Source organism: Henckelia pumila, chromosome 4, assembly GCF_033568475.1.
Source record: "Henckelia pumila isolate YLH828 chromosome 4, ASM3356847v2, whole genome shotgun sequence".
Classification (NCBI taxonomy): Eukaryota; Viridiplantae; Streptophyta; class Magnoliopsida; order Lamiales; family Gesneriaceae; genus Henckelia; species Henckelia pumila.
Genome location: NC_133123.1, coordinates 230,242,653 through 230,254,962, shown reverse-complemented (window position 1 = coordinate 230,254,962; position 12,310 = coordinate 230,242,653). Strand labels below are relative to the sequence as shown.

The 12,310-nt window shown below is 29.2% G+C and overlaps 1 non-coding gene across 1 annotated transcript; it reads left to right on the top strand.

Moving 5' to 3' along the window:
• The first annotated feature begins 9,187 nt into the window (after positions 1-9,187).
• Positions 9,188-9,298, top strand: LOC140869982 (small nucleolar RNA R71). The gene has a single exon (XR_012146969.1). It is a non-coding gene; the product is annotated as a small nucleolar RNA R71 (small nucleolar RNA).
• Positions 9,299-12,310: the final 3,012 nt, after the last annotated feature.

The following is a 12,310-nucleotide window of genomic DNA, read 5'->3' as shown; positions in this document are numbered from 1 at the left end:
TCAAATACACAAATTATAAAATTGTCAAGGTTTCAAAGGTTCATTGTTGGTTTATTTAAGATTGCTTAATAAAAATAAATAAAAGAAACTAAAATAAAAATAAACATAAAAGAACAATGAAATATTTAAACAAGTATATCATATAATATAGTTCCCACTATATTAATATCAGATTAACCGATATTTAATACATGGTACCCATAATATATATATAGATGAATAAATATAAACATAAAAAGAACAATTAAATATTTAAACAAGTATATCATATAATATAGTTCCCACTATATTAATATCCACCGATATTTAATACATGGTACCCATAATATATATATTAATGCATAAATATAAATTGACATAAAAGTAAATGTTAGATCAAATCACAATATTTTATTTAGAACAACCGGCAGAGCCACGCTATCGTCTAAATAAAATATATGACTTTATGTTAGATGCGATAAAGTAAATGTTAGTTGCGGAAAAGTAAAAGTTAGATGCGAGAAAGTAAATGTTAGTTGCGGAAAAAATAAATGTTAGTTGCGATAAAGTAAAAGTTAGATGCGATAAAGTAAATGTTAGTTCAAATCACAATATATTATTTAGAACAACCGACAGTGTCACGCTATCGTCTAAATAATATATATGACTTTATTATAAATAGATACATATATTTATAGTATATAATTATTGTAGTAATTATTGTATCATATTTGACAACAAATCAAGGTAACCACATTCAAGGTACCAAGCATTTGATGTAAATAGATAACAACAAATCATCCAAAATTATACTTGACCAACAATGAAACCTTTTCACCTTGACATAAAAAGATTTAGCTTTCCATGAACATGAAACTCAAGAATAAAGATAAAAGAAATTTCATACTTGAACTTGAGAAACTTGCACACTCAAACTTTTATTCTCACACACACAATATTTATTTTACAAATGAAGAATTCTCTACACTCTTGCACACTACAAAGCTTATACAACACATCTATTTATAGGCCAAATGAGAGCAAGAGTCCAAGGCTCATTAAATATGAAATAGTAAAGTTGGTGGGTGCTTGTCTCCTTGAATGTCAATACCATGACCCAACTTTAATTGGTATGTTTGATGCCTTAGACCACCGATTCAGCCTTTCTTTTCAACATAGAACACGTAGGATATTTTGTGTAGATGTGTTTGGACAACTCATTCACCCCTTTTGGATAAAATATGAAATACTTATGATATTTTTACTCCAAGCTGGTCATAGTAAAAGTAAATCTATCTCCATTTTGATGTTTGATTATTTTGATCATCTTAATGAAGTTTTTGGAATTTCTTGTCTTCTACAAAGTTGAAGATGCCTCTTTTGTGATTTTACAGGTTTTGAGGTTACTCCATTATGACCTCTGTAGCTTGAGTAATTTTATTTTTACCAAACCTGCGCAAACCGTAAAATACAACATTTTAGTAAAACATTTAAATATAAACACATAACACTAAAATAATATAACTTCATAATTTTAATTAAACTTAAAATTTTAAAACACACTTTTTAACATATAAATAATTACAAATTTTAAGTTTCATCACACCCCCAAACCGGCTAATTACTAGTCCCTTAGTAATAAAATATCATAAAATATCATAAAATATCATAAAATCACAAGTTAGATTTTTATTCCTTAATATATATATTCAAATTTGCAAACTTTAAAATTTTAAAAAAACACACTTGTGAGGAGATCATATGTTTATTTATAAATCTCATTATCAACCAATATATTAATATGTAATTGGATGGGCTATACATATATATTTCACACAATATCAAAATAGTAAATATATATAATTTTTTTTTTTTTTTTTACATAAATATTTTCTAAAAACTTTGAGAATAATATAATTAAAAGGATAATAGAAATCATTTTCATAACATGTATATCATCAGGAATATTAATGTAAAAGTCTCAACTCCATATTCTCTCGGGTTAAAGTATTTCATATATAGCTGTTTTTCACTTGTGGAGTTGGAAGAAAATTATACACTCTTTGAAAATGGCTAGTAAAGCAGACAATCAAATAACCTAATATTGAAAATAAGATAGGATGATTTACAAAGAATAAACCCATTTTTTTTGTTTTTTTGTTTTTTTGTTTTTTTTTTTTTTGCTTGGCTGCAAAATTGTTTTTACATAATCAAATACCTCCAATAAACTTTGAAAATGTAACATTTTTTTTCAAAGTTTATTTATTTTTTTATTTTTTATGAGGTAAATCTATTACATTAATAATTATAGTAGAGATATTAATACTCTACATCTTTACAATCAAACTTCAAACAACTTTGCAGCCAATTTTCAATTTTTTTTTTCTTTTTTTTTTTTAAAATGGGTTTAATCTAGTAATCAACCATTTCTTAATAATCAATAAAAGCTTATAAGTTGTTTTCTCAATTCTTACCCCTCACTCACAAAATTTATGTGAGTAACTATTGCACTTTTACAAATTAATTCCCTCAATTATACATGTTATTATTTATTCAATCAATATCACTTTAATTATATACTCATAAAAGTTTTAAAAAATATGTATTTGAAAACACACAATTATATATTATTTATAACTTATATCCCATCAATTATATATTTTTATTAAATTGATAAAAAGAATAATAAATAAACATCTATACAAAAAGACTTCATTTTCTTAGTAGTTTGCAATTTAAATATATACGGAATATTAAAATCTAATCTATTGTGATAAGATGATAAATAAAAACTAATGCGTGTCAGGAGTTTTTGACTCCTTACTCTGCCATTGAATAAATATTATTATAGAAATATTTTTTTTTTTAAATTTTAAATTTTTTATTTTTTTTTTTAAGAAAAATAAAGAGTACATGATGAAAGAGATATCACCTGAAATTATTGAAGATGAGGAACAAACACAAACCATTTCATGACATGTTGAATCAATGATCCAGTTTTCTTTTCTTACTAGTTGGTTGAGACCAATTGATCTTTGTTATAGCTGAATCAGGTTGATGAACAAAAGCTTGGAGATCATCAATTAATTGGTCTTCATTCGAAGCAGAGATGAGCATCCTTCGTGAATTTTCTGAAATAAAATTTTGTTCCACGGCTACATCGAGAAAAGTCAACAAACCATCATAATAGTTATTGATATTCAACAAGCCAACAGGTTTATTATGGATATTAAGTTGTGCCCAAGAAACAACATGAAAAATTTCTTCTAAAGTACCAAAACCACCAGGTAAGGCAATAAAAGCATCAGAATTTTCTATCATTTTAGTTATTCTCTCGTACATTGATGGAACTTTCAACTCTTCCCCAACCGTAACACCTGTAATATTTCCTTCAGCTAAAGCTGTAGGAATAATACCCAAAACCTGACTACCTCCAAGATGAGCTGCTGTTGAAATAGATCCCATTAACCCAATATTGCCTCCTCCGTAAACCAAGTGAATTTTTCTCTCTGCTAACTTTTTTCCAAGATTAATTGCTGCATCAACAAATATTTCATTCTTTCCAGTATTAGAACCACAAAAGACACAAATATTTTTCAATTTTTGTGAAGAAGATCCCGTCATGTTTTTTTCTTTTTTTTTAAAAAAAAAATATAGAGAGAGTTGAGTGATTTTATAAGGAAAACAAGGAATAAGACAGAAATAGGAATACAGATGTGAACAAAATGATGAAAATAGTAAAAAAATAATATATAATAATAACATGCATGCGTATAAACAGTGATGTGATTGTGGCTCACAGTGTTCCTTCAATATTTATGAGTCGAGGGTTGGCTTACCATCCAATTTTCTTATAAATTGGCAAATAGGGTCTTTTTTAGTCAGATTCCCAAGACCATCACCATGACGCTGCGCTTGGAATAGTTTCCATAAATGGAGAAGTTGACCTTGTACATCTCCACTAGAATGCGTCTCAAGAGTCAATGAGATATCATCCAATGACTCTTTACTCAGCCCATTCTTAATGAAATCAATTTTATCTTCTCTATTTGTGGAAACATATCCCAAAGATCTGCATTGTCTATTACAAGTCCATCTGGCACAATTATGACAAACATCTAACCTTTTAGCCCTTCTTTTCTTCGCATAGGTACTTTTTCCTAGTCCAGACATATTTCGAACAAGTAAGAATTTTGGAACTTCACCACCTAATCGAACCTTGGCTTCAATTATAAGACGAATATCCTCCGGATTCCTTTTTGCATAAGCATTCTCAATCTTTCACATCTGCCTTCATAAATCATTCTCAGAACTTTTTTAGAAATAGATGGAAAATATTTACCAAGTTTTTTGATAGCTTCATCCATAATATATATTTATATATATATATATTCAATTATTTTGGGAAATTGAAATAAAACCGACTGAAAGTAGTCACGGAGTACCGTTATCCGCCACTTAACCGGGAAGTGAACTCAATTCTGCAAAAATAAAATAAAAATATAAGTAACAATTAAGTTGGATCATATAAAGGCATAAACTCTTCATTAAGAACTTCATTTTCTATAAACGGTTTAAGTCTTTGCCCATTAACTTTAAATACTTTATTATTTTTAGGATTTTCAACATCAACAGCACCATGAGGATAGACAAATTTAACAATAAATGGTCCAGACCATCGCGATCTAAGTTTTCCTGGAAACAAATGCAAGCGAGAATTATAAAGTAAAACTTTTTGTCCGATTTCAAAAGATTTTCTCATAATATTTTTATCATGAAATGCTTTTGTTTTATCTTTATAAATCTTTGCATTTTCATATGCATCATTTCTTAATTCTTCTAGTTCATTTAATTGCAATTTTCTTGATTTAGATGCATCATCTAAATTAGTATTAAACGCTTTAATTGCCCAATAAGCTTTATGTTCAATTTCAACAGGTAAATGACAATGCTTTCCAAAAACTAATCTATATGGTGACATCCCCAATGATGTTTTAAATGCAGTTCTATATGCCCATAATGCATCACTTAATCTTAAAGACCAATCTTTTCGATTTGGATTGACTGTTTTTTCCAAAATTTGTTTTATTTCTTTATTTGCAAGTTCAACCTGACCATTCGTTTGAGGGTGATATGGAGTAGAGACTTTATGTGTAATACCATATTTTCTTAACAACGAAGAAAATGATTTATTTATAAAATGACTTCCCCCATCACTTATTATAGCTCTAGGTATTCCAAATCGACTAAAAATATTTTCTTTCAAAAATTTTATCACAACTTTATGATCATTAGTTCTACATGCAATTGCTTCAATCCATTTTGAAACATAATCGACAGCTACTAAAACATAAGTGAATCCAAAAGATAATGGAAATGGACCCATAAAATCTATTCCCCAACTGTCAAATATTTCAATAATCATGATTGGATTTAAAGGCATCATGTTTCGTTTTGAAATTGAACCCATTTTCTGACAATTTTCACAAGATTTGCAAAATGAATGTGTATCTTTGAATAAAGAAGGCCAATAAAATCCACATTGAAAGATTTTTGCAGCTGTTTTCTTTGACGAAAAATGACCTCCACATGCCTCAGAATGACAAAATTTAATGACACTACTTACCTCATTGTCGGGTATGCATCGTCGAAAAATTTGATCAGGACAATACTTAAACAAATAAGGATCATCCCAATAAAATTTTTTGACCTCTTTCAAGAATTTATTTTTATCTTGTGAACTCCAATGAGAAGGCATTTTATTTGTCACAAGAAAATTTACAATATTAGCAAACCAAGGCATAGTAGTAGCATAAAATAGTTGATCATCCGGAAAATTTTCATTTATTGGTATTTCATTTTGAGATGATTCAGAAATTATTCTTGATAAATGATCGGCTACTACATTTTCTTTTCCTTTTTTATCTTTTATTACAAGATCAAATTCTTGTAACAACAAAATCCATCTTATTAATCTCGGCTTAGCATCTTGTTTATTTGATAAATATTTTATGGCAGAATGATCAGTGTAAACAATAGTAGTAGAACCAATTAAATAGGATCGAAATTTATCTAATGCAAACACTACTGAAAGTAATTCTTTTTCAGTTGTTGAATAATTGATTTGAGCACTATTTAAGGTTCTACTTGCATAATAGATCACATAAGGTTTACCTTCTTTTCTTTGTCCTAACACGGCTCCTACAGCATAATCACTTGCATCACACATTAATTCAAATGGTAAAGACCAATCAGGAGGTTGTAAAATAGGTGATGTAGTTAAAAGATTAATTATCTTTTTAAAAGCAGTTTCACATTCTTGAGTCCATTCAAATTGTGCATCTTTTGTTAAAAGATTTGAAATTGGTTTCGATATTATGCTAAAATTTTTTATAAATCTTCTATAAAATCCCGCATGACCCAAAAATGATCGAATTTCTTTGATCGTGTTTGGTGATGGTAGATTAGCAATAACATCAACCTTAGCTTTATCAACTTCAATTCCTTTTTCAGATATGACATGCCCTAACACAATTCCGGATTTAACCATGTAGTGACATTTTTCCCAATTTAAAACAAGATTTTTTTCTTCACATCTTTTTAAAACTTCTTCCAAATTTTTAAGACAGTTTTCAAATGAGTTTCCAAAAACAGTTATATCATCCATAAAAACTTCCACAAATTCTTCAATCATGTCACTAAAATACTTAGCATGCATCTTTGAAAAGTAGCCGGGGCATTACATAAACCAAATGGCATTCTTTTAAAAGAAAAAGTTCCGAACGGACAAGTGAAAGTAGTTTTTTCTTGATCTTCTAATGATATTGGTATTTGATAATACCCCGAATACCCATCAAGAAAACAATAATAAGGATTACCTGCCACTTTCTCTAAAATTTGATCTAAAAATGGTAACGGAAAGTGATCTTTTCTAGTTGCATCATTTAATTTTCTATAATCAATGCACATACGCCAACTAGATGGAATCCTAGCTTGTAATAATTCTCCCTTTTCATTTTTTATAACAGTGATGCCTGATTTTTTTGGTACTACTTGTGTTGGACTTACCCATTTACTATCCGAGATTGGATAAATAATTCCGGCATCTAATAGTTTTAAAACTTCATTTTTAACAACTTCTTTCATGTGTGGATTTAATCTTCTTTGTGGTTGTTGATATGTTTTAGCATTTTCTTCCAAATGAATTCTATGTGTGCAGATTAAAGGATTTATACCTTTTATATCTTGCAAAGTCCATCCAATTGCATTTTGTGTTTTTTAAGTAGTGTTATTAAATCTTCTTCTTCTTGTTTTGGTAAGAGGGTAGAAGATATTACAATAGGATATGTTTGATTTTCACCAAGAAAAGCATATTTTAGTTCTATTGGCAAGGGTTTTAATTCAAGTTTTGGATGATCATTTTCTTTTACTTCTTCAAGTTCATTAATTTCTTCAAATAACTTTGATTTAAAAACATTTTTTGAATCAAAACTTTCTACTAAACAAACTTCAGATTGTTGATTTAAGTTTTCTTGGTGTATATTTTCTTCCACAATTGTTTCTATTGCATTATCATCTTCATCTTCATTAATACTTGGTTGTTTACATAAATTGAACACATTAAGTTCTAAAGTCATATTTCCAAAAGACAATTTCATTATTCCATTTCGACAATTAATTAAAGCATTTGAAGTTGCTAGAAATGGACGTCCCAATATTACTGGAATTTCGTTATGTACTTCTATTGGTTGTGTATCCAAGACAATAAAATCCACAGGATATATGAATTTATCGACTTGAACTAACACATCTTCTACGATACCTCTAGGTATTTTGATTGACCTATCGGCTAGTAAAAGAGTAACAGATGTAGGTTTTAAATCTCCCAACTTAAGCTTTTCATAAACTGAATAAGGAATTAAATTCACACTTGCTCCCAAATCTAACAAAGCTTTTTTAATTTTATTTTTTCCAATAATACATGAAATTGTTGGACAACCGGGATCTTTATATTTCAAAGTAGAATTATTTTGAATAATAGAACTTACTTGCTCCGTTAAGAATGCTTTCTTCTTTACATGCAATTGTCTTTTTACAGTACATAAATCTTTTAAAAACTTTGCATAAGAAGGAACTTGTTTAATAGCATCTAATAATGGAATATTTATTTTTACTTGTTTAAAAACTTCATAAATATCAGAATCATTTTTTTGTTTTTTATTATTTACTAATGCATGAGGAAAAGGAACATGTTTATTTATTTTATCATCAATTTTCTTAATCTTAGGACTCAAAGTATCATCTTTCTCGAAAGTATCAAGATTTTCATCCTTACTCTTTGAGTTTGACTGATCTTTGTTTTCATCACTATATGGATCATTAACTATTTTACCACTTCTAAGAGTAATAACAGATTTTACTTGATCAAATTTTCTTGATTTTGATTTTTAGGATTAGGTTGTGGTTGAGATGGAAATTTTCCTTTTTCATGAATATTAAGTGCAGATGCAAATTTTGCAAGAGTTTTCTTTCAAATCATTCATAGATTGAATGTTTTGAATATTGATAGACTCTTGCTTTTGAATGTATGCATGAATTTCATCTTCAAAATTTTTTCTTGGAGGTGGAATATAAGGAGCATAACCTTGATGATTTTGGTTATTTTGAAGAGGTTGTTGTGAAGGTTGTGCATTATTATCGTTCCTCCAACTAAAATTGGGATGATTTCTCCAACCAGGATTGTATGTTTGTGAAAAAGGATCTAATGTTGGTTTTTTAAAATTGTTAACATAATTGGCTTGTTCATGGAGACATTCTTTAAATGAAGGCAAAGTAGGACAATTTTTTGTAAGATGATCATGTGTGTCACATATATGACAAACAATTTCTTGAACACTTTTAATTGATCACTCTTTTTCATTTCTAATGACTCGATTTTTCTTGCTAAAGATGCAAGTTTAGCTTGAACATCTACATCATCTTTAAGATGATAAATACCACCCCATTTGTTGAATTATTGGTTTTACTTGGTGGTTCAATTGAGCCTATATTATCCCAATTTTGAGCATTTTCTGCTAATGACTCCAAATATTCCATAGCTTCATTTGGGTTTTTATCTTCAAAAGTTCCATTACACATGAATTCTATCATTTGCCTATCTTTAGGTATTAAACCTTCATAAAAGTGAGAAATTATTCTCCATATTTCAAAACCATGATGTGGGCATGTATTGAGTAACTCTTTATATCTATCCCAACATTGATAAAATGTTTCCCCTTGTTTTTGAGAAAAAGTTGTAATTTGTCTTTTAAAAGAGTTTGTTCTATGGGAAGGAAAAAACTTTTTTAGAAATTGTTGTTGCATTTCTTCCCATGATCTTATTGAACTTGATCTCAATTTTGCAACCATGTTTTAGCTTTATCTTTTAAGGAAAAAGGAAAAGCTTTAATCGAACAGTATCCATGCTACAATTTTGATCATTATAAGTGTTGCAAACCTCCTCAAATTCTCTAAATGCAAATATGGATTTTCAGAATCTAAGCCATGAAAATTTTGTAAAAGTTGAATGACTTGTGGCTTAAAATTGAAATTAGATGCATCAGGAGGAAAACTAAACAAGATGGTGTACTAGTTCTTATTGGATTCATATGGTGCCTAAGTGTTCTTGGTTGTTCATGTTCTTGATGATGATTATTATTATTATTATCATCTTGATTATTAGAATTATCGTCCATGTTTAAAATATTTTCAGTTACTCGAACAAGTCTACCACTTTGTTTACGACTCCAAACAATCATACAATAAAAAACAACATACTATTTACATAATAACAAAATTAAACTTAATTTATACCTCCCCGGCAACGGCGCCAAAAACTTGCTACAACTTAAATTGTAATTCACCCAAGTGTAGGTTGTCTGCAAGTAATATACTCGTGAGTACGAGATCGATCCACGGAGAGGATGTTGTAAGTTTAATTTTAGCAATAATATATTATAGATGAAAATATTATTATAAAACTTCAAATACACAAATTATAAAATTGTCAAGGTTTCAAAGGTTCATTGTTGGTTTATTTAAGATTGCTTAATAAAAATAAATAAAAGAAACTAAAATAAAAATAAACATAAAAGAACAATGAAATATTTAAACAAGTATATCATATAATATAGTTCCCACTATATTAATATCAGATTAACCGATATTTAATACATGTACCCATAATATATATATAGATGAATAAATATAAACATAAAAAGAACAATTAAATATTTAAACAAGTATATCATATAAATAGTTCCCACTATATTAATATCCACCGATATTTAATACATGGTACCCATAATATATATATAAATGCATAAATATAAATTGACATAAAAGTAAATGTTAGATCAAATCACAATATTTATTTAGAACAAACCGCAGATCCACGCGATCGTCTAAATAAAATATATGACTTTATGTTAGATGCGATAAAGTAAATGTTAGTTGCGGAAAAGTAAAAGTTAGATGCGAGAAAGTAAATGTTAGTTGCGGAAAAATAAATGTTAGTTGCGATAAAGTAAAAGTTAGATGCGATAAAGTAAATGTTAGTTCAAATCACAATATATTATTTAGAACAACCGACAGTGTCACGCTATCGTCTAAATAATATATATGACTTTATTATAAATAGATACATATATTTATAGTATATAAATTATTGTAGTAATTATTGTATCATATTTGACAACAAATCAAGGTAACCACATTCAAGGTACCAAGCATTTGATGTAAATAGATAACAACAAATCATCCAAAATTATACTTGACCAACAATGAAACCTTTTCACCTTGACATAAAAAGATTTAGCTTTCCATGAACATGAAACTCAAGAATAAAGATAAAAGAAATTTCATACTTGAACTTGAGAAACTTGCACACTCAAACTTTTATTCTCACACACACAATATTTATTTTACAAATGAAGAATTCTCTACACTCTTGCACACTACAAAGCTTATACAACACATCTATTTATAGGCCAAATGAGAGCAAGAGTCCAAGGCTCATTAAATATGAAATAGTAAAGTTGGTGGGTGCTTGTCTCCTTGAATGTCAATACCATGACCCAACTTTAATTGGTATGTTTGATGCCTTAGACCACCGATTCAGCCTTTCTTTTCAACATAGAACACGTAGGATATTTTGTGTAGATGTGTTTGGACAACTCATTCACCCCTTTTGGATAAAATATGAAATACTTATGATATTTTTACTCCAAGCTGGTCATAGTAAAAGTAAATCTATCTCCATTTTGATGTTTGATTATTTTGATCATCTTAATGAAGTTTTTGGAATTTCTTGTCTTCTACAAAGTTGAAGATGCCTCTTTTGTGATTTTACAGGTTTTGAGGTTACTCCATTATGACCTCTGTAGCTTGAGTAATTTTATTTTTACCAAACCTGCGCAAACCGTAAAATACAACATTTTAGTAAAACATTTAAATATAAACACATAACACTAAAATAATATAACTTCATAATTTTAATTAAACTTAAATTTTAAAACACACTTTTTAACATATAAATAATTACAAATTTTAAGTTTCATCAACAACACGTACAGAAACACCTGATTCAGACCAAGGTAGGTCTATCTTTATGTTGCCTCGTAGCAATGCAGGTGCTATCTTCAGCTCTCTCCTTGTTCAATAAGCACCTCATCATCATTCTTCTCAATCTCTTGAGACAGCAGCATAGAATAGATTAGAGATGGATAAGGCAGCTTCAATGTTGGTTGAGCACAATCTGAAAAGGCTAAGACTGTGTCAAACACTAGTCGGCCGTAGTTGAAAGCTATGCCCGTTCCAATAACATACAAGACCGGAGCTTGATGTTTGGTGACCGCAGAAGAATTCCCGGAAGGAGTCCAGGTTTTGACAGAAGTCTTGTGAAGAACAGAGTATAGGGCAGTAAGTTTGCCAGACTGCAGCTTCTTGGGATGAGCTGAAAACTCTGTAACTTGACCTCCAGTAATGACAGTAGTCATTTCATTCAAGGTAGGCAGAGGGGCATCATCAACAGACGGGGTATGGAGAAAAGCATTGATGACTGCAGGACTTAATTGAAACACCTGTCCTCGCACATACACCTTACCATATTTAACATACCTTGGGTCCTTCACTCCTTCAATTAAATTGCAGTAGAATTCTCGAATGATTTCTCTGCAGTACGAACCAGCAGTGGTAACAGTGGCCAGCAGATTTCTTACCTCAAAGAATCTGACCAGATTTTGAGCTCCATAGCTCTCCATATCGATATTTCGTTCCTCAAGGAACTCACGAT